The sequence below is a fragment of the Arachis ipaensis genome, chromosome B2, assembly GCF_059453495.1.
Source record: "Arachis ipaensis isolate K30076 ecotype BB chromosome B2, ASM5945349v1, whole genome shotgun sequence".
NCBI classification, from domain to species: domain Eukaryota; kingdom Viridiplantae; phylum Streptophyta; class Magnoliopsida; order Fabales; family Fabaceae; genus Arachis; species Arachis ipaensis.
Window position 1 is genome coordinate 91370029 of NC_142437.1, and position 24319 is coordinate 91394347.

Sequence of the window (24319 nt, forward strand, 5' to 3'; positions counted from 1 at the left end):
AGTTGAATAAGCAAGCCTTCACCTTCAAAGGCTTAATGAATCAAACAAGCAAATAGTAACGCGGTAATAATCCTACAGAAAAAGTTAACTAGCAGGTTAGAAATGGAAGGACAAAACTAAAGAAATTCATTATTGTTCTCACTATGCAGTGTTGCTCTAAATGCAAACATAGTTTCCCTAAATTATATATACAAGCATACAAACAAAAAAGATAATTCATCGCATTCTACAAAGGCTTAGAGCTGAATTAAATAGAATTCCTAAAATCTAGGAGTGCAACGAAGAGCGCATCACAAAATCACAGACTCACAGTAACAAGAATTCTGGGTACAGCATTTGGATTCAGAGCAAACATAATCATTAATTAGTACAAAATTTGAATTCTAATAAATAGCTACGACAAAACTTGGCTTAGGTTTTTCAGATTCTAAACCCTAATCGACACTGCAGATAGCACTGCAAGTACCTGAAGAGAGAGAGTGAGTGAGAGAGAGAGTGAGAAATTCGCAGAGAGTAAAGCCTTCTCTTTCTTCTTCAGCAACACAATCTGAAATTGGAAATTTGGAAATTATCAAACTAAGCCTGAATCAAGCTAAAATGAATTAAACTCACCTTGCGAAAGAACAAGCAAGGAGAATGCACTTCGTTGGTGAAAACAAATTCAGGAGCAGCAGTGACCACATGAACATCATGACCAGCAAGGATTAGATGCCTCACCACCTACATATATACATGCAATTGAAATTGAAATTGCAATTCAAACTTAAGTGCAATACAATATCCAAATAATGAATCATGAACGACAATGACAATGAGAATGAGGATGAGAAATGAGAGGTTACCTCCGCAACACGAGTTGCGTGGCCAAATTCATGACCAGTGACATAGTAAGCAAACACCATTTTCTGTGTGGAATAAACAGCAGCAGCACCATCGCCATCATACTCTTCCTGCTGCTTCATCCCCATTTTAATCCCCATTTTAATCGCTACCATTTTAATCGCTACCATAATTTTTTAGCAGCCACACGTTGTTGCAGAGCCAATCCAGGAAGCAAGACGGAGTTGAACATCGGTGATTCGAGGCGAGGCGCGGTGAGACAAGGCGAGACTAGGCAATGCAATGGGCAAGGCAGACAAGCGGAGCAGAGCACCCGTGGACCGTGGACCCGTGGACGATGCAGACGGACGATGACCACCCAACGACGGACAAGGACGACGCCACAGAAGACGGCAGCAGAGTGCGACGGAGGAGAAACTCAATTTGGATCTTAGGAAACTAACTTAGGGCTGGTTAGGGTTTTTTAATTTGGGGACAAAATACAAAGGGTATTATTGGTATTTTAAAAAAATAGAAGAGATCTTAATTAATTATTTTAATCTAATTATAAGAATATTTGATTTTTTAATAGAATATTCTGTTATTTTAAATAGATTTGTGACGGTAGGGACTAAATTAAAAAAAATAACGTATAGAGACCCAATTGAAAAGAAAAAAAGTATAGGGATTTAATTGAAAATTTGGTGAAATTATAGGGACCTGCAGAATAATTAAACCTTTATATAAATATAAAAATAGTTATACTATACATATAAATTTTTTTGGCTTACAAGTCCTACAAGTTAGGCCAAGTCCAACAAAAAATACTCTCATCCAAAAGAGAGTGTTAAACACGCGCGTCAGTGAACCGTTTTCAAAGTGCGCTATTCACCATTATGAACGACTCTTCTTCTTCCTCAATCAAAACCGCAACCTTCAAGATTCAAGGCACATTCGAAATCAACCACAATTCTGAAGAAACTTTCAAACTCCTCGCCAAAAGTTGACGAAATCAACAAGAAAACATCCAAATCTCCATAAAAAAACACAAAAAAAAGAAGAAACATTATTCAAGGTATTGTTTCACTGATCTTCTAGGTTTTTCACTCATTTTTCTTTTTGATTTCGAAGGCAAAGCATTATATCGTTGTATTTCTCTTTTTGTTTCACTGTTCTTGGTTTAGATTTGATATTACTATTCTAATAAAACTGTTCAAGTTGTTTACGCTGTTTTACGTACTTCCAGTGAATGATTTAACGTGTGTTTTCATATGTTTTTGTGCATGTTTGCATGTTTTGAAGTGAGTTTGTATACATATAAACTCTGTATTGTATTTCAAGTGAAATCATTTTTGGGTGTATATGGCCGATTTTTTAGTGTATATGTCGAAATTCGAATGTGACTGGTGCTTCTAGTGGCATTTCGAACTTAAATATCATTCTAAACTCATATAATATCATGTAATCCAAAAAAACTAGAGGTGCATGAGACTGATATATATATTAAGAGTATTGAAGTGTAATTGGTGCTGTTGTACTTGTGCTTGACCTTGTAATGTCATTGTATGCATGTTTGGTTGAGTTGAATATCATTTTGAACTCATTTAATTTCGTGTAATCGAAAAAATAATAAATGTGTATAGGATTGGATTTGGGTGTATGAGGTTGGTATTTGGGTGTATGTGGCTGGTATTTTGGTGTATGTGTCTGTTACTTGCCTGGTATTTTTATCTATTGACAATATTTCTTATTCCTTACAGTAAAAATGACAACCAAGAGTCAAGGTGAAAAAAATACAATGTAAGCACATATATATATATATATATATATATATATATATATATATATATATATATATATCTTAGAACAAGTTAATTTTTCCTAATGTAAATATAGGTTATTTAAATGACTCTCATTTTGCTTTGTTTACAGCAAACCAAAGAATTGAAATGTGCCATGCGACTATTGAGTGAAAAATTTGAAAAGATGAGCGAGGCAAAGAAGGCCATCGTTCGCGAATTAGGATTTGGTGGTCTCATGCACATCCCACCAATGAATGTACCATACAAACTGTTAAAGAAGTTGGCTAATTCCTTTAATTTGGACAAAAACAAACTGGACACAAGCCATGGTTCGTTTAAAGTTAAACCCAAAATAATAGGGGCTGCCCTTGGCCTCAATGCATCAGGTAACTGATTATAGAAAACCTCTATACTTGCATTCTCTGTAATCTATTCTTTGTAATATCTTATTCTGATCTCATGTAATCAAGCAATAAATTTAGGTGTATATGAGTGATATTTGGTGTATTTCAAGTGATTTGGAGTGTAAATTGTTTTCTTTTTTTTTATAGGAGATCTATTTTCCGATAAAGTGAAGTTTAAAGATCTTTCTGAGGAGAACAAAGTGATTTTTAGAAGGTTCCAAGGGAAGACATTAAAGAATCTGACTGATGAGATGATGAATATTGGTGTTGACAATGACCAAGATCGCTTGATGTTCAAGAGGATATTCATCCTCTATATTCAAATGGCGTTCTTGTTGCCAACTACAATAAATAAAGTATCTCATGTCCACCTAGCTCCAATTTTTTGGATAGACAACATAACGGAGGGCAACTGGGGCGCCCATGTGCTCAATTTCATCATCAAAGGCATAACCAATTACCATTTGAAAAAGAAAAAATCGATTGACGACTGCCTCTATGCTTTGATGATAGTCTATTTCCATATAACAAAACACGCAAACAAGAAGGGAGAAGCAATCCCTGGACTGCCCTGGGTTAGCCACTGGAATAGAGAGCTACTGGTTGCGAGAATCAGAGAGAGACTGATGGTCATATGGTAACTGAACAGAATACCTTCTCTAATTTGGGTGTATTTTATTTATGTAGATGGTGTAAACTAACGTTTCTACTATTTTAGGGCATCGTCAAGAAGGCGGAAGTGAAAAAGAAGTTGAAGGAAATGAAAGAAAAAGAAAAGAAAGAAAAAAATAAAAGGACAAAAAAGAAGAAGGCAAGTTCATCCGAGAGTGATTCATCGGAGAGTGAACTTGATTTTTCCTCTGAGTCTGAGTTTGAACAAGACTCAGAGGAAGCAACAAAAACAAGAAAACAACCTACCAGGACAGCTAAAAAGTAAGTAATATTTTTGGGTATATTTTTATATTTTTAGGGGTTTTTTTTTTAACGATTGTTTGCCCTCCAAAATAGTATCTAGAAAAGGGAAGTAGATTTTGGAGGATTCCACTTCAGAAAGTGAAAGTGAATCCGATGATGAGTAAGATTCTGAAATGATCATTGCATCACTTTCTTTTTTGTTTATTATCAAAATTTGATGTATTAACATAGTGTTTCTCGTTTAATTTCAGAAGTGAAGAACCGTCACCAATAAAAAAACAAAAATCAAAGAAAAAAATTCAGACTCCACCCAAAAAGTATGCACTGCTTTCGAGAGTATTTTATCATCAATTTTGTTGTGTTTGTCCGATTCATACTTGTTTTTATTTCCAGGACGCAGTCCAAAAAAAGAAAGCAGATTGTTGAGGATTCGTCTTCTGAAAAACAAATTCAATCCTATGATGTGTAAGATACTTTGTAAAGCTATCTTACCCTTTATCATCAAAATTATATTTGTTAACATATTCTTTTTCATGTACTGTCAGAACTGATATTAGAACTGAAGTAATAGAAGAATTCTTAAGAGAATAAAAAAAAAGAAGAAAACCAATGAAAAGGCTGCTGCACAGGGGTATGTTGAATTTGGGTGTATATTGCTTATTTTAAGGTGTTTTTGTTGCTGATAATTGTTTTTGGTTTCCCAGGATGAAGGGAGCTAGGCTCCCATCGATGGAAGGTCACTATGACTCATCCAAAATGTAAGATCCTTTATTTGATAGGATTTTGAGATCCTGATTTAATTAAATAGTATTTTTACTGAACTATGTTTATTTTATACTTAGAATGTCGGAGGTGAACTTAGAAAGCGAGAATGATCCATTGTTTCAAGCACAAACGGATCAAAGCAGCATAAACAAACCCTCGGATAGCATGTAATTTCTGTTTCTAATACCAGTTGCTTAATTCTTTTGTTACCATCTGCTTCTAATTCTGTATATATATATATTTTTTTAGAAAAAATCCCTTTAATGTTTTATTCAAGAAAAAAAAGGTAGGAAAAAAAAATCTGCAACTACGTAAGTTCTCAAAAAAATAGATCCTGTGTTTATTTTCATTGCTTCAGGTGTATTTTAACATTATTTGGGTGGATTTCAGGTTGGGTCTCGAAGAAGAATCAGTCAGTGACCCAGCTTAACAGAAGATGATCGTTGTTCGGATGGAGACACATTCACAATCTGAACCGCTTGATATGTGTGTTTTACAACTAAATTTCAACTTTCTAATAATCTATTTAAGGGAGTTTCTTAACTTTTTATTTTTGTCTTGTTTAGAGTTCCGATTCAAGTATGCATGCCTCTGTCCCAGACAATATCAGCAAGCCCTGTGCCACCAATTGAACCATCCCCCCAAAGTCTCCGAGTGAGAAAATTAGTGAAGAAACAACTAAGTGGTGAGGAATAATATTCGGGTGTATTTGGTTATTATTTGGGTGTATCTCTTCAGAATTGAGCTATAATTGGTTTTTTTATAATTTGAATCCTTTTCTCTAACCCTGCAGCACTCCACAACCCCAGAAACCTGCTGAAAGCACACCCACAGTGCCACCAGCTCCATCTAAAATGTGAGTTCTACACAATATAACTTTCTTTCGATAACATTCGTCTATTCTTATTCTTATAATATCATATATGTTAACACACAGTAATCCACCCCCTGAAGCCACTGCTGCATTAATGATGATCACCAACACAGCATCCTATGTACCAAAACAATTTTTGGCGCTGTCATTCAGCCTCGACTTCACTGATTCAAGTCAAGAAGAAACGCTGACTCAAGAGGGGCAACCAGGATCTCAGAAAGGAAAAAGTCTTGAGACATCTATACTAATTGAAGAATTAGAGGAGCTGGTAGAGAAAATTGTAAACACTGGAGTTAAGGCAGCAATGGACTTTGCAGAGGGTAAAAGTCCCCCGCTCGAAAAGCAGCCAGCCGACCAAATTTTTGAAAAGTTTGAAACTCCTGCAAGGAGGAAGGAATTTTCGGTTGAGATGAAAGAGAAGTGCTACCTTTGGGCCACACATGTAAAGACATACGGAGATGGAACTACTAATGAGTATGAGCCAATGTGCACCCTCAATGCCCAACAACCATTGCTATTGTCAAAGATCCACTTTACGTATCTAAAAGCTAGTTCATATATCGAAGTTGAGGTAATATTAGAATAAGATTAATGATTTTATTATGACATGTGACTGCAATGTTGATTGATGTAACTAATTTGGGTTTTTTGTTCTTTTAGATTGTCACTGCTATGTGTCTGATTCTGAACAAACAAAATATTAAAAGATTTGAAGAAGAAATTTATTGTTTTCCCTCTAATATTATGGTAAGGTGTATTGAACTCAATTTTGGGTGTATTTATGTAATGTTTTGGGTGTATTAAATATTTCATATGGTGTTTCACAAAATGGTGTAGAACATGACTATTGGGAATCATAAGGGTGGCGAGTTCTTACAGCCAAAATAAAAAAGCCATTTATGATTGAGGATTACAAAATGTTCATCCCCTTTTGGACCTTAAAAAATTAGCATCCCATCCATATGTAAGTTTTCATTTCTAAAACTTCTTATCAGAATTCTTTGGTTATGTGACAATTAAACTAAAAGACTGTTCAATGTGGCCATACTTCAGATATTTGCACCTGTTTGCTTTGCGGAGCATTGGTGGATATGGGTGGCTGATGTAAGGAAGAAAAAATTTTGTATCCTTAACCCATTTCACAAAAAGTGTCCTTCTAAACCCAGAATGAAGCTTAATAATTTTGTTGTAACTTATTTCTGTTGTTGCATTTTAATATTTGGGTGTAGTTCTGTTCAAAATAAGGTGTACTATAGAATCCTTTGTGTGTAATCTTGTATTTAATTTAGTTTTTCTTATATTTTGCTTTGTTTTCTATTTTTAGGGGTATGTGATTTCCAGAATGAGAGTATACGCCGGCGGAGCACCTCTCAAGAAAGACGATCGTGAAATTGAACTACCATACATTAACATTTCAGGAAAAAAAATAAAGTATAAAATCTTTCTCTCGGAAAATTGTGTTTTTTCTTACTATCCTATTTTAATTTGCTAATTTATTTTTGGTTTTCAGCTATGATTGTGCTATTTATGTAATGAAATGATTTGAAATAATTGAGCCTTAAAACATTAAAAAGGGGAAATATGACTGGGACAATAGGACACAGGTAATTGTGTTTAAAACTCTATAACTCTCTATTACTTTACTAAATTAACAGAGTTCATTAAACGAATATTCTTTTAAATTGTAGGCGGAGGTGGACCACTTTCGAGTTGAATATGCTTCATGTATTCTGTTCCATGAAATGAATCGAGACAGAGATACAGGAATTAGAGAAAGTGAAGCAATAAGATTGTCCAAGCCATCTGCAGTGTTATTGAGTCCATATTGTCAAATAGAATCAGATGATATTGACAGTGATTAGTTTGAGTGGTGTATAGTCTTGGAATAGTTTGAACAATTTTTGTAAATTTTGTGATTATTTAATCCAATCTTATTATAAATTATTTTTGCATAAATAAACTGTCTGTGCTGTATTCAAAAGCTGTCAATTACAAGTTCAAAAAAAAAATGAAGCAAAACAACACAAAACGTGCTAATACACCCAATTACTTTAATAATACACTCAAATATAACCGGTATACACCAAAATTGAGTCCTCACATATTTCCATGGAAAAACCAACCAGGATGTATGGAAATTCAGATATTTGAATTGTTAACCTCTTTAGGATTTGATTGTATATGTATTGCAAATTTAAAACAAACAAATATAAACAAGACAATAATTACCAACACAAACAGCAGCATCTCAAAAATATAAAAAAAGAAAAATGTCAAAAATAATAGAATGCAAAAAATACACCCAAAAAATTTATACTTACACCTAAATAATGTCACTATACACCTAAAAACCTATTCACTGCTGCTGGATTTCTGAACTGATAATTCATAACATGTCCATGATATTGGCTGGAATTTGGTTGCACCACTGATGCGCCATAAAAAAGGTTCAACTGGAAAAAATAAATTCACATATTAGCAAAACTATTAACAAAAAAATTAAACTCAATTACCCCCTATTTAAAGAACATCATTTTTACCTCGCTTAGAGCGTTTGTTTTCTTTTTCTTTGAGGCATTTGCAATCTATTTGTCCAACTTTGAACCTAGTCTATTTTTGGGACGTCCTATTGTTCTCACCCTTGGTGGCTTTGAAGCTCGTTAACGGATTCCAAGTTGGCATCTTCGTGAGATAACGAACATGTCCTCTTCCTTTTGGCTTTCAGTTCTTCCATCTCAACAACGACGTTATCGTAGGCGCGGTGCAGAATGGCGGTGAGCTCCTCGGATTTTGATGCAAATTCGCATATATTTTGCGAAAGAAATACCAATTCATTAAACCTCTTGCTTCTTGGCACCAACAGTAGCTCATCGTGGCTACTCTTGATGTGTGTGTGTTTCCTCTTTACGTTCTTGCTCCATGGTTCCAATATGTATCTAGGTGACACTTCGGTTACTCATTCAAAGCTTAACACGCTTAGGGCGTGACGGCACAATATCCCTCTTGACTCGAATAATAAGTACTGGCATTTCACTTGGGCTGCTACCGAGTCATAGGAAACCGCAAAGTTGTTGAATGTTGAGCTAGAAACTTGTTCTCTAACTTCGTATACCAAATAGCCTAAAGCAGAGTTCGTTAATCTTGTGATACAATTCACCTTCCCTCTGAATTGTGCTTGGACTTCCCCGAACTTTTGGTGAGTGTACACATGTTGAAACTAGGCTTCTATGGAGGATTTTGTTGCACACGGTATGACGGTGTGAAAATCTGCAGCATCCGATTCTCTCTCTCTTTGCTCCCTGCTTCCAAAGCAATTATCGTATTGTTTGACGAATTGGCTAAGTGAGCTGTTTCGGGTAATGAACTTGTTAAAAAACGCATGCATGCTCTCGTTCCTTTGTGTGCTTCTCATCCGGCCTACAAGTGGTGATCCAGATAAATTGAAATCCATATATGACGGTCTTCGTAAAGCTCTGCAAAAAATACCTAAATTAGACTATAATACACGCAAAAACATGCAATTTACACCTCTGCTGCAGATTTTAAAAGACATTACCTGAAAGCCACTTGTTGTCCACAAGACCATACTTCAGCGGAAAATCATTCCAATTCCTATCAAATGATTCTTTGGTATGAGAGTTCTAAATAACATGGCTCATTTCTTGTTCGATTTCCAGATGTCCCTTATAGCCGTTTAATTTGCTTGGAATCTTCTTCATGATGTGCCAAATACACCAACGGTAAATTGTTGTGGGCATACAAGCCTCGATAGCCCTTTGCATCGATGCGCATTGATCGGCGAGAATCCCTTTCGGAGCCTTTCCTCCCATGCAACGAATCTAACATTCAAATAACCATTTGAATGATTGAATATCTTTGTTTTTCATCAAAGCGCATCCAGGAAGTGTTGACTGACTGTGGTTATTCACCCCGACAAAAGAACCACAAACCAGATTATACCTGAAACAGATTATGACAAAACAGAATTGAAATCATTAAATACACCCAAATAATGACCTTATACACCCAAAAACATTCAATATACACCTCTGCAGCAGATTCATAAAACAACATTAATTCAGCATTATAAACCAGAATAACATATTACCTGTTTGTACTGTAGGTGGTGTCGAATGAAATAACATCTTCGAAATACTCACAGGCAACCCTGCTCCTTGCATCCGCCCAAAAAGCAAGCTTAATCGACTGATCGTCCTCGAGTTCGAGCTCGAAAGAGAAATTCTGATTCTTCTCTTTCATTCTTAATAAGTATTTACCGAATTCTTTTGCATTATCTAGTTTCAAAACATTCCACACTTCTCTCGTGATGTAATTTCTCACGTCTTTTTCGATAAAATTTAACTCGCAGTGACCCCGGGCTGCTACCACAAATGATTGGTAAGTTTTGCCTGGTCTGATACCGGCTTCCTCGTTATTCTCTATTGTACGACACACGGACATGCTTAGTTCCCTGTGCTGTTTGAGCATCTCTGCTTGATTTGGATAGCAGGGATGTGAATGATGCAACACATCCAAACACTAATATCCTTCAATATGTGTATATAAATTCTTGCAGTACAATTTAAACTACCTAAGGGATTTGTCTTCTCGGTTGGAGATATTTTCGATTTCCATTTTTCCTCTGGGTTATATGTAATCAATTGATTCTTAATTTTGTTTCCCTTCTTATTTGTGCTCCGAACTCTTGTAGAAAAACTTGCAGCCTTCGAATAATCCTTGTAGAATTTTGCAACATCTTCAAGGGTGTTTGATGAACGGATTTTTGCTAGTAAAGAATTCACAATAAATTCCCGTTGTAAGTATAGTTTCTAAACCAACAATATTCCTTTCATACAAAAATTTGGTTGTCACTAAAACAAACCCAATAAAATTAAACCGAAGTATTTAAACCTCGGGTCATCTCTCAAGGAATTGCAGGGAGGTGTAGTTATTATTGGTTATGGAAAATTATCTTTTTGAGTTTTTGAATAAGGAACAAGAAAATAAAATTGCAAGAATTAAACTAGTAGCTAATAAAGCTCTTGGCAAGGTATGAGAATTAGAAGTCCTATCTTAGCTATCCTTATCAATTGTGATGAGAATTGTCCATTGCTACCACTTAGTTAACCTCTAATTATGAAGGGAAGTCAAGTGGATGAATCAATTTGATTCCTCAAGTCCTAGTCAACTCCTAAGGAAAGACTAGCTTTAGAGGGATCCAAATCAACTAGCAACTTTCAATTATCAATCAACAAGGGAGTTTGACAACTCAATAGTGTCCAATTACTCAACCCAAGCCAAAAGGGGAAAAACCTACTCTAAAATCCAACCAAGCATTTTATCAAACACTTGGTTGGCACAACATAAAAACATAGACTAGCAAGGAATATTAAATCCAAACAACCAATTGCAAGCATCAATGATAATAATAAAGCAAGAAACAATAAATATGAAATACCTCAAATTGCATTAATAAGAAATTGAATCTAACATGAAGGGTTCATAAATTAAATTGGGAAAATCAATAAACCAAAAAGAAGAATAGATAAACTAAGGTTCTAGAACTAATAAGAGTAGACGAAAACTAAATTAAAGTAAAGTAGAAAGCTGAAATTAAGAAAAGCTAAACCTAAAACCCTAAAGCCTAGAGAGAGGAGAGAGCCTCTCTCCAGAAAACTACATCTAAAAATCTAAAATTATGTGAATGAAAGTTGTGTGAATGAATGAATGTGATTCCTCCACTCTACAGCCTCTAATCTGTGTTTTTCGGGCTTGGAACTGGGCCAAAAGGAGCCCAGAAATCGCTCCCAGCACTTTTTGCAAATTCTGCACGTGGCGCATGTCATGCGTACGTGTCGCTTGGCAAAATTCCTTGTCATGTGTACGCGTCAGTCACGCGTACGCATCGCTGTGCAAATATCCAATTCACGCGCACGCGTCAGGTACGCGCGTGCGTCGTTTCTCGCTGGACAGCTCCTTGATTTCTTGTGTTCCTTCCATTTTTGTAAGCTTCCTTTCCATCCTCTAAGCCATTCCTGCCCTATAAATCCTAAAAACACTTAACACACATATCAAGGCATCGAATGGTAATAAGAGAGGATTAAAGTTAGCAAATTTAGGGCAAAAGAAGCTTGTTTTCAATCATAGCACAAAATTAGGAAGGAAAATGTAAAACATGCGAATTATATGAATAAGTATGAGTTTAGTGGATAAAATATACTCAATTAAGTACAAAATGTGCCACGAAATAGTGGTGCATCAGTGTTAAAAGTTATCCCAACCTTGGAAACAAACTGCTCATCAACACCACAGAGGGGCTGCAAAATACACCCAAAATATACCATATTAAAACAAGAATAAACTATAGAATGCAAATACAACTATAAAGCCATCATAAAAAATAAAAAAAATTAGATTCTTGAAACATCATTAAACAGAAGCTAAAACAATTCAACTAAAAGAATAAGACGATTCACCCTTAGTCAAATGAAAAGTCATAAATTGTAAATACACCCAAACTTTTCTCAAATACACCCAAATATTTTTCATTTACACCCAAAAGTTTGATATAAAATGCAAAAAATTCATTTGAACTAGTACATTAGATTCAATTCAAACAACGAATAATGAACAACAAATTTTACAAACAAAGTTCACACATTATTCAGCTACATAATCTTAAACTACTAACTGGATTCAAATTCAAATTCAATTATTAACTGGAATTAAACCACACCTCAAGAACTTCATTGGATTCAAATTCAAAATCCACTTCGCTCTGATTCAGCTAACAATCTGAAGTTGAATCATCCATTATCTTTAAAATGATTTCAGAGCTTAATTTCAGAAACAACGGAAAACGGGAAAAACGAAGAAAGAGAACACAGAGAGAAACTTACATAAACGGCAAAGAAGAAGGCAGAGAGAAACGCACAAAAGAGATTGAAGTGAGAAGGCAAGAAAACGCAGAAGAAATTTGAAAAGGGAAACAAAATCCTTTCAGAAAAGGAAGTTATATATTCGCGCGTTGATTGATTGAAAAATCTGTTAAAAAGGCGTGTGAAACATATGTGCCGTAAAAGGCGCATTTTAGGGGTAAGAAATTTTCAGAACTTATAAAATTTGTTTAGTAAAAAAGCTTGTATATAAAAATTAATTGATATAAAAAGAAGAGATTTATGTGCTAAATATTTATTTAAAAGATTCAAGTAAATTTGCCTCTTTTTTATTTACTTAAGTAAAAAAAAACTGTAAACAGTATCTATATAACAATGGTATAGAGGAGGAATTATATCCGAAGTGGTATTTTGTGGATTTTTAGAGTTTTCTTTTAATTCAAAAAATGTCTTTTCAAGGGTCCCGTAACATAACTCAGCTTCTTTCTCTTCTCTTTCTTCGTCAGCTTCCTTTTCTTCTCTTTCTTCCTTTATGGTGTCCCTTCCTTCTCTTCTTTCTCTCTCTCCCTTTGAAACCCTATTCATCTCCTCGAGCTTCACTAAATTGAGCTTCTTCCTCCCTTCTTTCCCTTCCTTCGGATAACTCTTGCCACCTCTGCCATCGTTCGCCTGCTCTCTTTCTTGTTCTCTTTCCTTCGTTCTTGCCCTATTCCCTTCTCTCTCTTTCTTTTGCAAACCCTCATTCTGATGGAGATCTCATTCTGATTCTACTTCTTTTTATTTCTCTGGAATTTTAACGCATCTTCTGTACTATGAATCATGAAACGGTCTCTGGGGATTAGGATGGAAATCTGTGGAGTTGCAGAGAGGCGCTGAGGAGGAACAATCGATTGTTGTGATGAGATCCAACAACAGATCTCATTGGAAGAACCTTTTTTATTTTCTATTCCATCAGATCCGGTTTCCTTGTGTCTGCGGAATGGAGCTGTATGGGCGATCTAGCGAGGGTTCCCGATCTGATCAATGGCCGGAGTGGATCGAAATTTGACTCAAAGGTGTAATATTATGTAAGATTTGATATAATGCTCTAGCTGCTCTATTTTTTTCATTTTTTGTTCATAAAATAAAATATGAAAATCGTTTCCCTTTTTTCCCAATGTTTGTGATTTTTTGCGATTGTAATTTGTCTTATAGGAGAATGTGGGGGTGTTGTGAAGTGTGTGTGATCCTGATTTTGAAAAATACAGAGGCTGTGTGACAAATGGGATTGGGTGCTGCAGAGGAATTTTATCCCCAAAGACCTAGTGAGGCTGATTGTATCTACTATTTGAGGACTAGATTCTGTGGCTATGGTTCCCGCTGCTGTTTCAACCATCCCCATGACCGGGCCGAGGTAAAATTTATAATTTGTTTGATTTTTAAGTTTGTGGAGGGTTTTTTGTTGTGTTATTTTTGTGCTTGATGTGATCATCAGTTTTTCTTAGTGTAGAAAATGAAGAACCTTTTCATTTTCTATTCCATCATATCCGGTTTCATTGTATCCGCCCAATGGATCGGTACTGCCGATTGAGCGAGGGTTCTTGGTCTGATCCAGCGAGTGTTGAGGTTATTGAATCAAATGTCTTTTTGTTTGATGGGGTTTCCTTTGAATCACTATTCTTTTTAATTAATTGAAATATGAGATTCATATATTCATAGTGGTCTAATGATTCCGTGATATGTGAATGTTTCAGGCTGTTGGTGCTGTTGCTAGGGCTAGAGGATGGGAGTACCTGGAGCCAATTGGTCAGCCTTTGTGCCAGGTGCTTAATATGGTTCTGGTTATACTTTTGATATGTGTTGATATTTCCTTTGATAATTGATTCATGTGATTCCTTGTTTTATATATGAAAGGATGTGTTATGTGGTAATCTATAATTCTATTGTATGTGTGTAGTTTTGAATAATCTTGAATTTTTATTTTGACTCATATTTGTAGTTTGAGATTCTTTTTGTGTGTTGATTACTAGGTTTACTTGATCCAGATTCCTAAATAGGTAAAATATATCAATTCCATTTGTTCCTTTAAAATGATGTGGTTATCACTTACACTTCTAACCTGGTTGACAAATTCTGGCCCGGGATCTCAACCGGTGTCCCCCTGATGTACGGATTTTCTCTATCCCTGCTTCTGAATTTTTTATCTTTTTTATTTGGGATTTTTAGTTGCATTTTCTTTTCCCAGGGTTTGAGCTGCTTTATTTTATAAAAGTTAAATTATATTAAGACTAATAATTGTCAGTTGTATCCAGATTCCATTGAATGGGTTTTGTTTCTGATGGTAGTTGCTAATTCATTTAGTTCTATTTTGTGTTTGAATTCTATACGTTGTCAACTTTTTATTTTTCTAATAAGTTGATGTTGTGCTTTATAAACTGATAGAGTGATAGAATCATAAATTCTCTTTGCAAAACTCATTAAATTTTTTGTGGAAGGTTTTTCGTTAAGCACAAAGCTGTTGAGTGATGTTTGTTGTTTTATAATGCTTCAGGTGTTTTTGTCTCTTTCATTTGATGAAGATCTTGGGATGTCTAAGAAGAAAGATGAAAGAGAAGTACACATAAATTGATCGCTAAGACAAAAGAGAAGGTAATTTTTATTTATAAATCACTTATTATATAATATGTTTGTGTATTTGTATTACAGGGAGTCACCGTTGATTCTTGGATTGATAGGGTGTGAAATTTTTTTTTAATTATTTGTTTTTTAAAATGGAAAAAAAACTGTTTTTCTTGAAATACTATTAGTTATTAAAAAATTTCAATTTTGAGACACTTAGATGTGTTTTTCTTGAAATGCTTATCTGTTGCTTTACTTGAACTTTCCGATGTGTCCCTTGCCAGCAGTCGGGCTTCTGTAGAGGTTGCAAATTCCGTTGAACTTCATTGTGAGCCTTTGAGGTCTCTCTATTCTGTTGGAAGGTGAATTTAACTTCAGAATCCCTCTATCAGTTTCTTTATTTCTGAACATTTTATCTTTTTTATTTGGGATTTTAAGTTGTGTTTCCTTTGCCGAGGATTTGAGTTGTTTTGCATGTTTGTTTTTAATCAAGGTAAAGGATCTTCTAGGCTGGCTTGACCTTCCGGTGAGCGTGATCATCAGGTGTGTGGAGTTGTGGTGGCCTGTATCCATTGCAAAGCAAAGGAATATTTTCGGCGGTTGCGTTTTGGACTATGTAGGCTTCGATTTGCATAATGCTATATCACTACAATGTGTTTACATGACACCAGAATTTGTTGGCTACTGCTCTAGGTAATGAGAATGATTTATAATCATTCTTAATTTTTAATTTATATACTGGGTTGCTAATATTAATAAGTTGTGATTTTTCAATCTTTTCTTCGTTTTCAGTTTTTTCTTGCATTTTTTATTTTGTGTGTGTATCTTTTTAATTTATTTTGCTTTTGTCATTTTCTGCATTTTTGCAACTTTTAGTAATTCTTTTTGCTTTTTTGTCAGCAATAGTTTTTAAAATTTCTATCATACTTTGTTGTATTGAATTAGATAAAACAGGGATTTTTTCTGTGTTAAAGTTAATTTAAAATTTGTTTGTTATATCAATACTTTGATTTAAATGTGAGCTTGTGGTGATCCCAATCAAGAGGCTTTTCCTTATGGGAATTTATATATGATTATGTATGTCCATTGTATTTTTCCATTCTTTATGTGAAGAAAACAAAAAAAGTTTATTGAATGAGAAAAATAGTAGGCCTATAGTAAGAATTGTTGGATATTAAGTTTGTTTTCCATTTGAATTCATGAATTAGTTTTAACTCTTAGTTATCTTATAATTTCTGGTAATTAGGCCAACATGCTATGACTGCAAGCAATGAAGTACAACTAAAGAATAACTAAAGAGACTTATTAGTGGAGTGAGGTAAAAGGTTGCTGTTCTGTTTTTCTTTTTTTTTTCTCCATTTGTTTCTTACTGGAACTCCAACTCTTCTTTTTCTAACCCTTATTATTTTTTAAATTGTGATAAGTTAGTGTATAGCGTTTGCTTATGTTAGTCTAACTCTTTATTTTCTTTTAATTAATAATTAATTATAGTTTTTTTTACTTGAGATTCAAAAATTAAAATCATGTTTTATGTTTAGGACATTATTATGGTGATATTGAAGCTAAGATTGTGTCTGTTAACATAACAAACATCATTTGAGATATTAATGTTTTCTTTAACTTCTTATTTCTCAAAATCTCTATTTTTGCTGTTTGTCTGTTGTTGCATCCAGTAAACTTATATCTACTTTCAATTTATTTTTTTAAGAACATTTACAAGGGAGAGAAGGAAGAACTAAGTTTTCCATGCATTATATGCAAGGTACTGCCGTTTCCTCTAATGATGATGAGTTAATATTGAGTTAGTTGTTTAAATGATTAGGTTTATATTATGAATGGGTATTTTCGTACATTATATGAGGTCAATCTTTACCTTTTCTTTTCTGTGGCAAATCCTTTCTCTTTGGCATTTGTTTTCAAAATAATATTGATTGATTGATGCAACGACGACTTAATTACCTTTAATCTCATTGCACTATTGATCCAAATGAACAAATTGTAGGATTTATGTGTGTTAAAATCAGTTTAAAAAAGATTTAGTTACTTGAATTGTATAAAAGATGTTTATGTGATTTTGCTTTAATTGATTTGTGTGCACTTTTTGAATGCAAAAAGTGTAGGATTTGTTTGTGTTAAAATCAGTTTAAAAAAATATTTAGTCGCTTGAATTAGTTACTTGATTTGGTGAATACTTAGTCAGTTTAAAAAGGATTTAAACCACTTAAATTAGTTTCTTGAATTGGATAATACTTTTTTATTGAAAAGACAAGTTTTCTAATGGGGCAGTTTGTTAGGAAAGAAAATATTATATTTAATGGATGTAAATTATATTTAAATGTCTCAAATTTCTCAATTTTATATTTTCTCATCTAAAGGTGTCAAATTCATTTTTGGTAACTGATTTAAAGTCCTCAAATTTCTTTTTGTTATTTGTTCTCAGTTTTCATGTATTACTTGGAGCTAGAGACGCGTGATCATTTATCCGGTTGAGAGACGAAGCTCTTAGAGGAAGTTAAGGTAAGTCATTTTCGATTTTGCTTATTGTTGTATAGATTATGTGTAATTTGTTCTCTTTTGTGTGGTTTTATAATGTTTAATATTGTTCTCTATTAAATATTTAATGGAGAAAAGTTTTGAATGTTTACTTACAATTCTTTTTTTTGTTCTTTCTCTACTTTTTTGGTTTTTATTTTCTTGAATATCTATTTTGTAAAGACATATCTTTTCTTTTTTATGAAATTTCTAGTGTAATTGAGTTTGGAGATTTCTAACAGTTGGGTGTATTTGAAACTGCATTAAAAATCTGTTGGGGAATGGAAGATGTGGTGCATGCTGATGCGCCTTTAGATCATGCTTCAATTTAAATTTTCTTCAACCAAAATAGGTTAGTATTAGAATAATAATGTGATAAAGGATATTGCTTATTTGCTTTAATTTTTCATATTGTTAGTATTAAAATAGTAATAATAATAATAATAATAATAATAATAATAATAATAATAATAATAATACAGTAAAAAATAATAATTATAGTATTAAAATGCTAGAAACATAAAATTATTATTGATATAGTTTCTTTATGACAAAGTATAAAATTAGTGTTCTCATGAACAATTTTAAATTCAATTTTAAATAATGTAATATATCGTCATCTAATCTATCTAAAAATAAAGTATATCCTATTTAATATGGATAATATGTGAAGTTGTTATTATTATGATATTTATTATTATTAATTTCACATTCATACTAATAATTGTACAGTCTTAGGAGACATAAAGAAAATGGTGATATCTATAATTAATATTCAATATAGGATAAAAAGGAGAATTTTTTTTAGTTATTATTGTTATTATTATTTGAAAAGGGCTTAAACTTTTAATAGCTGATAATTAATTTTAGTATGCCTCTTCAGATACTTAACAGATTTTAGTGTGTACAGTTTTATATTTATTATTTAAAAATAACTTCTTTTCCTTCTCTTATAATTTTTAATATATACACTTCTCTTGATATCATATGTATTTTTGTATAATAAAAAGCTAAATAGGCCTCATGATAATTATCTGCAAATATTTAAATTGTAACTTAGAGAATTTGATGGGTAAAGTTCAAGCCAAAATCCAAAAGTCACCATTAAATGATTTCTACTCCTTATAATAGACTCGATTCTCTCCCTCAAGAATCACTCGGACTTAGTGTTTCTTGATTCCAATCTGTATCTTGTGATCTCCAACGTTTTGTAATTTGTGCCATCCTCCCGGGTTTTCATTTTTCACAATTCTAGTGATTCCATTCTATTTTTCCTTTGGATCTTCTAGGCTGGCTTGACCTTTCGGTGAGCGCGATGATCAGGTGTGTGGAGTTGTGGTCGCCCGTAGCCATTGCAAAGCAAAGGAATATTTTCGGCGGTTGCGTTTTGGACTATGTCGGCTTCGATTTGCTTAATGTTATCTCACTACAATGTATTTACACGACACCAGAATTTGTTGGCTACTATTCTAGGTAATGAGAATGATTTACAATCGTTCTTAATTTTTAATTTATATATTGGGTTTCTTATATTAATAAGTTGTGATTTTTTAATCTTTTCTTCGTTTTCAGTTTTTTATTGCATTTTGAATTTTGTGTGTGTATCTTTTTAATTTATTTTGCTTTTGTCATTTTCTGCATTTTTATATTTTTTAGTAATTCTTTTTGCCTTTTTTGTTAGCAATAGTTTCTTAAATTTCTATCATACTTTGGTGTATTGAATTAGATAAAACTGGGATTATTTCTATGTTAAAGTCAATTTAAAATTTGTTTGTTATATCTCTACTTTGATTTAAATGTAAGCTTGTGGTGATCCCAATCAAGAGACTTTTCCTTAAGGGAATTTATAGATGATTATGTATGTCCATTTTATTTTTCCATTCCTGATGTGAAGAAAACAAAAAAAGTTTATTGAATGAAAAAAATAGTAGGCTTATAGTAAGAATTGTTGGATATTAAGTTTGTTTTCCATTTGAATTCATAAATTAGTTTTAATCCTTCGTTATTTTATAATTTCAGGTAATCAGGCTAACAGGCTATGACTGCAAGCAATGAAGTACAACTAAAGAACAACTAAAGAGGCTTATCATTGGAGTGAGGTAAAAGGTTGCTGTTCAGTTTTTCTTTTTTTTTTTTTCTCGATTTATTTTCTACTGGAACTCCAACTCTTCTTTTTCTAACCCTTATTATTTTTTAAATTGTGATAAGTTAGTGTATAATGTTTGCTTATGTTAGTCTAACTATTCATTTTCTTTTAATTAATAATTAGCTATAATTTTTTTTACTTGAGATTCAAAAATTAAAATCATGTTTTATGTTTAGGACATTATTATAGTGAAATTGAAGCTAAGATCGTGTCTGTTAACATAACAAACATTATTTGAGTTGTTAATGTTTTCTTTAACTTCTTATTTCTTAAAATCTCTATTTTTGCTGTTTGTCTGTTGTTGCATCCAGTAAACTTATATCTACTTTTAATTTATTTTTTTAAGGAATATTTAGAAGGAAGAGAAAGAAGAACTGAGTTTTCCATGCATTATATGCAAGGTGCTGCCGTTTCCTCTAATGATGATGAGTTGATATCGAGTTAGTTGTTTAAATGATTAAGTTTGTGCTATGAATGGGTATTTTCGTACATTATATTAGGTCAATCTTTACCTTTTCATTTTTGTGACAAATCCTTTCTTTTTGGCATTTATTTTCAAAATAATATTGATTGATTGTTGATGCAACGACGACTTAATTACCTTTCATCTCATTGCATTGTTGATCCAAATGAACAAACTATAGGATTTATGTGTTAAAATCAGTTTAAAAAAAGATTTAGTTACTTGAATTGTATAAAAGATGTTTGTGTCATTTTGCTTTAATTGATTTGTGTGCACTTTCTGAATGCAAAAAAGTGTAAGATTCGTTTGTGTTAAAATCAGTTTAAAAAAATATTTAGTCGCTTGAATTAGTTACTTGATTTGGTGAATACCTATTCAGTTTAAAAAGGATTTTGCCACTTGAATTAGTTACTTGAATTGGATAATACTTTTTTATTGAAATGACAAGTTTTCTAATTGGACAATTTGTTAGGAAAGAAAATGTTATATTTAATGGATGTAAATTATATTTAAATGTCTCAAATTTCTCAATTTTATATTTTCTCATCTAAAGGTGTCAAATTCATTTTTGGTAACTAATTTAAAACCCTCAAATTTGAGTTATTTTATAAGAGATAATATTTGTTAATTTTTATTGCTCTATCATCTTAGTTATCATTATTGATGTTATTCAGAGAGATACTTGATATTCCCAATAAGATTTTATTTTTTATATATCTCCTAACTCCTATATATGTAAAATTAAATTTTTGATAATTACAGAATCTATTTTCTAGGCTCAGTTTAGTGTACTGTTTATGATGCAGTGATATGGGATACTTATGTTGACTGATGTACTTTTGTTATATGAATTTGGTAGAAGTTAATAGTATATGGGTTAGAAGTCTATGATGAGGTGGTAGGGTTCAGTTTGGTGTGGGTGGGTTGTAGGGTAATTTATGACTCTATAATAGCATTAGATTTGTTGAATCATGTCTTTTCCTATTGAATTAGTAGTCTACAGTAGATTGTTATCTTTTCTGTGTGTTTTTTCCCCTTTTTGTTTCAAATCAATATGAATTTAATTTCATTTTTATATTCTTTTTTATTTATGTTACATATGGTTTTTTACCATTTTTTTCTTTGCATGTTGATTTTTGGTTGTATTTTTTTTTTCGTATGCTCTTATAACTAGGATTAAGCACTTTACGAAATTTTGTGTATAATGTGTTATTGTTTTTAGGGAAAATATTAATTAAAAAATGGAGTAATTTATTTATTTTATTTTGTTTTTTCCACACCTTACATGATGGATGATGTGTTGATGTCTTTTTATAGGTCTTTGTTGTTTGTTGTAGTGATTGATGCGATTGAGAGGGGTAGTTGGTATTTCCAAGTAGATTTTACTTTTTATAGGTTTATTAAGTCCTATATTTGTCAACTCAACTTTTTTTTATGTAGAAGATTAAGACAGTTTATGATTTTTCCTTCTTTTGACTGTTTGAGTTTAGCAATTTTATTTTTTCTCACTTTACACCTTGATTGATGCGTTGACTGCTTTTCATAGGTGTTTGTTGTTTGTTGTGATGATTGATGTGATTGAGAGGGGTAGTTAGTATTTTCAAGTAGATTTTACTTTTTATAGGTTTACTAAGTCCTATATGTGTCAACTGAACTTTTTTGATGTAGGAGATTGGGACAGTTTGTGATTTTTCCTTCTTTGGGCTGTTTTATATTATTTATATATTGCATCTATCAAATCACTTAGGAAATTAATTATGATTTAGTTAATTTAGTTAATATGTAATATATAGCTATAGATATATTTTGTGATTAATTGATTGATTAATTGATTCTATTGAGTGTTATATCTAGCTTGATTGATTAATTGATTTCTTAAGACAATTAATGTTATTTTAATATTGTTACTCTTCATATTTTCATTTTGTTTGTGATTGATTAGTCTAACTGATTTGTTAGTTGATAATTGTTGGGAGTAAGAAGTATGACCACAATCCAATCAATCATGTGTCAAATAATTTTTTATTGTTATTATATTAAAATATTAATATAATAAGGTCCTTGATTAAATTTAGAGATTTATCATTGTGATAGTGATCATAATATTGAGAGATAAATATTTTATAATTTAATCTAAATTGTTCTTGGTCATAGGATTATTAAAAAGGATATTAATAATCCGGAAAGATCAATATATATATAATGGTCTTCATTGGATGAAGATTAATAGATCTCATTTATTAAATTATATATATAGATGATGCATATAAAGATATGACCATTGAACTGACTCACTTTGAGAATTTCTAATGGTTATAATTACCGTACATTTGTCAATAGGATATTCTCAAGATGAACATAGTAATAGAGTTTCCTTTGACCTGCGACTGTCATAGTAATTAACAATGTATTTATTATACTTTGATTTCGGACACCTAATACCCTAGGGTGCTAGTTGAATGGATATTGGGTATGATTTAAATACTTGTAGAATTAATGATTAGTCAATAAGGAATCCATCAACTCTTGGTAAAGAGTTTGAGCTCTATGATTATAATGACTGGGATGAATAAAACCTTGGCCAAGGGGATTGAATGAATGAAGAAATGAGTTTCTTAGGTCATTCACAGTTCATTATAATAATGGTAACTAGTTAGAGTTTGACAATTAAACCATACTCTAAGGGTTAACCAAGAGCTGAAAAGATGGAAGGAATTATTGTAATACCCGGTCTAACCGAAATTAATTAAATAATAAGTTAAATAGGAGCGAATATGGTTGGAAGATTTGGCAATTGGAATTTGATAATTTAAATATGATATTTGGATTCAGTGAATTTTTCCGAGTCGGAAAATATAGTTTTCTGCGTAAAAGCGCGCAGTGGAATTTTGACCGGCAGTACCGGCTGAGATCTGTCTGGTACTACAGCTGAGGAAATTGATTATGGGTAAATAAGATTAAAAAATGAGGAATTATAATTAGGGAAGGTAGAAATATTTAAAGTGCGATTTAGAGCGCTAATCTTAAAGATTTTGGCCCAAAATTGGGCCAATGGGCAAAAATAAGTAAACCGGGCCTAAGTGGGCCCAAGACCTAACATATATAAACATTAGTTGTGAGCATTTCAGCTCATTTTACCCTAAAAAGAAGGGTTGGGGCGCTGATTTGAGAAGAGAGAAGAGAAGAGAGAAAACCTAACTCTCTTTGATCTTCAAACCAGCATAACTTGAGCTACGGAGCTCCAATTGATGAGCCGTTTGCGGCCACGCGTCGCTCTTCTCATCCTCTACAATTCTATCTAAGTTTGGTGGTGAGTATTCCATTTATCTCTTCCCAGTTTTTGAAATTCTCTACTATTACACGTTTTTGGGTAGTTAGTGTTGAAATCTTGTGATTTTGGGTGTTTAGGGATACTCCAACATGGATTCTAAGTGGGTTCTATCCCTACTTCATATGGGCTGAGGTAAGAAGTGCTCAAACCCTTGTGATTTGTCATTTTTATGAGCCCTAGGTTGATGTATGTATGTGATATTGGTTATGTTAGTGTATTTGGTGATGTTGGTGCACAATTGGGAGGTTGGTATTGCTTGAGGAGTTTTGGTAAGCCTTGGAGCTAAGGTTGGTAAAGAATTCCAAAGAAGAGGCTCAATTGGTTTGGCTACAAGAGGTACGGTTTAAGTTTCATTTAAGTACCGTGTATTGTGATGAGAATTCCTAGGCTAGATGCCCCTAGGATTAAGTTTGGATTGTGTAAATGGTTGGTGCTAATATGCATAGTTGATATGTAATGTGAATTAATGATTGCATTGAGAATTGTGTGACCTTGTATGCTTGGTGTATTGAGAATTTGATGTACTAGGTAATGAGTATTGATTTGTGGTTTATGCATTTAAATTGTGAAAATTGGGCCGGAGGCCGTGAATTTTGGGCCGGAGGCCGGAAAGAGATAAGAAAAGTAAGTTGATGTGTGCATTGTATGATGGCACAAGTGATTGGATGAATTTCAGATAATGAATATATGAATGATTAGGTTGGTTATTGAATAATAAGGTTTGAGAAGTTGAAGTGTGGAATTTGGTAATTTTGGGTGAAATTATGTAGACGA

The 24319-nt window shown here is 32.8% G+C and overlaps 1 long non-coding RNA gene across 1 annotated transcript; it reads left to right on the forward strand.

Moving 5' to 3' along the window:
- The first annotated feature begins 16344 nt into the window (after nt 1–16344).
- On the forward strand, nt 16345–19021 carry LOC148574836 (uncharacterized). The gene is made up of 4 exons (XR_015905109.1): nt 16345–16391; nt 16782–16835; nt 17514–17590; nt 18895–19021. It is a non-coding gene; the product is annotated as an uncharacterized LOC148574836 (long non-coding RNA).
- The last annotated feature ends 5298 nt before the right edge of the window (nt 19022–24319 follow it).